The 3618-nt window shown below is 39.4% G+C and overlaps 1 non-coding gene across 1 annotated transcript; it reads left to right on the top strand.

Moving 5' to 3' along the window:
- The first annotated feature begins 3284 nt into the window (after positions 1-3284).
- On the top strand, positions 3285-3358 carry TRNAW-CCA. Its single transcript has one exon. It is a non-coding gene; the product is annotated as a tRNA-Trp (tRNA).
- Positions 3359-3618: the final 260 nt, after the last annotated feature.

Here is a 3618-nt window from a genome sequence, read left to right as displayed (position 1 = left end):
CACTTGAAATTTCTTATAAGCTAATAGTTTGTGTGAGACAGTTATTGTCGTCTTCTAAGAATCTTTCAGTGATTGAAATGTGAGTTTAGAACAATTAATCATTGTCTGGATATAGCACAGTATGCATACCCGTATGTGTTTTGGGGTAAAAACTGATTCTGGTGGAAATGGTAAGTTAGGTGTGCCGCTGAGAAACGAATCTAAACCCTAAACAAATGTAATGCACATGAGTACCTTATATTCGAGAGATCAATCTGTACAATTCTGGCTTAAACCAAGAAATGGTTGTTCCAGTCTTGCTTCGGTCACAAAATGAAGGATAAGGGTTGATCTTAGGGAGGGAAGCGAAGAAGGTGTTGAGATCAGAATGTTGAATTATGAAGGTGTGAATGTTTTATGACTTGTATCAGAATGTAGAACTTGCTTGTGGAATGTAAGCTATAAGTTCTTAGTGTTTTCGGGATACTTGTGTTGATAACCGTTGTCGGTTGAAATAGGTTGAAAACCTATTTATATAAGTCATAGTTGAACGCACCCTGATCTCATAGGAAGTGGAAATAGTTGAGTTATGGAGAAATGGGGATCGTGTAAAAATGTTGAAAAACCACACCTTACTATGAGGGAAGACGGGTCGGTTTACACCCACTACTTCTCTGTTGCCACTAACTGTCCGCCTTTCCTGACATTTTCTCATAACGGGCGTGTTGCAGGCCGCACGCTGTAAACCGCCAGACCGATACCCTGATGAACATCCCCCAGTTTGTGACATGTTTGATGTCTTGAGTATTTTCGTGGAAAATATGTAGCAAGTTGTTGAGTGGGTCTTGCTTGCAAGACCTATTTATTTTGACCAATCACGTGCAAGTCATATGTTACAAGTCAAGCCATGAGACTTGCCGCAAGAAATAGCATGTAATGCTTCTTAGCTCAAATAATTAAATTATTTGTGAAAAAGATATTTATAAAACATCGTTTGTAATCGAGCGGACGTATAATCTTCGTTTGTCACCGGGCGTGTATATAAAGTACGCTTTACATGAAGCGCTTATAGTTAACTCCCCATGATGAGAGGACCTAATACCTTCGCCTCATTTGTAAATTTCAAGTTTCTGACAGTAGAATTTTTTTGATATGACTCTGACTCTAAACTAGCTGAGTCATGTATAGCCTAACACATTCATTAAGCCACATACGATTTGATATTACACGATCCAAGCATGCATGTAACTCTGCATGTAACAAACCCTTTATAAAAAGGTAAGATAAAAAATATGAAGCACTAAACAAACTAAAAATTAAGGTTCAAAAATTATGGTTCATGCCTCACGTGCCGTTTACGTTTGTGCAGCTGAGCGGAGATTATACCTACGCCTCATTCAGGCGGTCGTTTACCCATTCTCCCCAACAGGCGTGGATTATACCAACGCCTCTTCTCCCGGCGTAAATTATATGCACGCCCCACAACGGGCGTAATCTTTATCAACGCCCCACAACAAGCGTACATTATATCTACGTCTCAACGGGACGAACTTTATATGTACGTTCCACAACCAAGCGTAGATTATATATCCGCTCGACTAAATATACTCCTCTACCCTAGCGTCACAGTGCAGACTAAACTCATATTTGATCTTTCGTTTTGGTCTTTGATCTTTGGTTATAGTCGTACCACTGCAGTTGCTCTTAAGGTCCTGAATATAGTCGATTGTATTTACCTGCTGATTAAACAAAGATGCAAAATGAGAGCTATATGTTGTTCAAGGTCCTCATCTCGATCAAGCCAAGCCCCATTATCAGTTTTTAACATACAAATACGATTTTTCCCCCTACGAATAAGAGTTGAGGTATGAAAAAACCTAGTGTTTAAGTCTCCTTCCTTTAACCACGTATTCCTGGACTTTTGTTTCCAAAACAGTTCTTCAGCTTTAAGAAGTTTTAGATACTCATGCAGACATAAATTCAAAGTGCCCTTATAAGGAATAGATGGATTGCACTCAAAAGCCATCTGAGCATTATCTAATTTAAGCCTAGCATCCGTGATCTGTCCAAACAAATGACCATACACTTGTTTATCCCATTTCTTAGACTCATGCCGGAATTTTTGAACATTAGCAATAAAAGCATCAGGCCCAGATAAAGTGGAACCTACAGGCCAACAATCTTTTACAACCTTGGTGAATCTACTAGGGTCTTCTGTCCAAATGGCTTCTAATCGATATGGTCTAGGTTTTTTCTTAAAACAAGGATGCATATCAATAAGCATAGCACGGTGATCAGAATTGAAGTAAGAGATATTTTTTACCTGCGCTACCTGATGAAGATTAATCCACTCCTCATCTGCAAGAACGCGGTCCAATCTCTCCCAAATATTTACCATACCAGTACGCTTATTGTTCCATTTCAGTCGAGGGCCAGCAGCACCAAGATCAATTAATTGACATTGCTCCATCACTGTTCTGAGTTCTTTACATTGTTTTTCAGTAGGATGTTTCCCTCCATACTTCTCATTACCATTTATAATAACATTGAAATCCCCTGCAGCCATCCAAGGTAAATTCATTGAAGCGATAGCCCTCATCTCATCCCAAACTACCGCAATTCCCCGAGAAGAGTTAGAATGGCAGTTCCCGCCTCTTAAGCGGTACCAAATAAATGACTATCAGAATCGGGATTTTGAGCATAAAGATTCCAATGACCTGTAAAAAGTGGGCCTAACCCTTGAGGATGTGGTAATACATCTAAGAAATTCCATCTAACGTACTCCCCCTGGATCCAGGAATAGCAACATGAACTAAATGCCCCGTCCAAGCCAAGGAACTTACTCCGAAGAGTCCTAACAAATGATGATTTAGGCGAGATTCGGCATTTTTAAACCACGAAATGCTTGGTTTCCATTTCGGTTGCAGGTGTAACCAACCCACAATTAAGGATATGGCAGAAAAAAATCATTAAAAAGAGTCCCGATATAAAGATCTTCATTAGTGCGTAAGCCAATTGTATACCACCACTGATAAACACCAGAATATGCAATATTCACTGGTCCGAGAGCACCCTTCGAGTAAATGCTTCCATCGCCGGTTGACCAAAATGAGGATACCAAATTGCATGCGCAATCGGTCTTACATGTGAAGGGTCTTTTACCCATGATTCAAAATTTCCTTGCCCGCGGACAGTAGTTGAGATCGATCCTAATTGTACATACATTATGATACTATGGACATGCAAAGTTTATTGGGCCTACAAACATAATACTTTTTTATGGTCTTATCTATTATGATAAGAAGGCGCTCTTAGTTCAGTTCGGTAGAACGTGGGTCTCCAAAACCCGATGTTGTAGGTTCAAATCCTACAGAGCGTGATTCTGTTCTTGAATTACAATTAAATAACTCCACCAACTTAAACAGAAACCTTAATTTGACCTCATGTGAATTAAAAAAGGAGGAGGTCAATCAAAAACGAGATGTTACTTAATCAAAGGTCCAACTGATCACCGCGTCTGTATTGTAAATATGCAGTTACGAATAATCCAGCCTAAGTAATAGGAATTAGACCTAACACGATTCCAAATAGTAAAACTTCAATCATTTCGGTTTGTTTGAAAGGGGAAAAAGAGAGGTA

Source organism: Papaver somniferum, chromosome 3, assembly GCF_003573695.1.
Source record: "Papaver somniferum cultivar HN1 chromosome 3, ASM357369v1, whole genome shotgun sequence".
Taxonomy (NCBI): domain Eukaryota; kingdom Viridiplantae; phylum Streptophyta; class Magnoliopsida; order Ranunculales; family Papaveraceae; genus Papaver; species Papaver somniferum.
The sequence above is the reverse complement of the archived record's forward strand: the minus strand, read 5'-3'. Positions and strand labels throughout refer to the sequence as shown.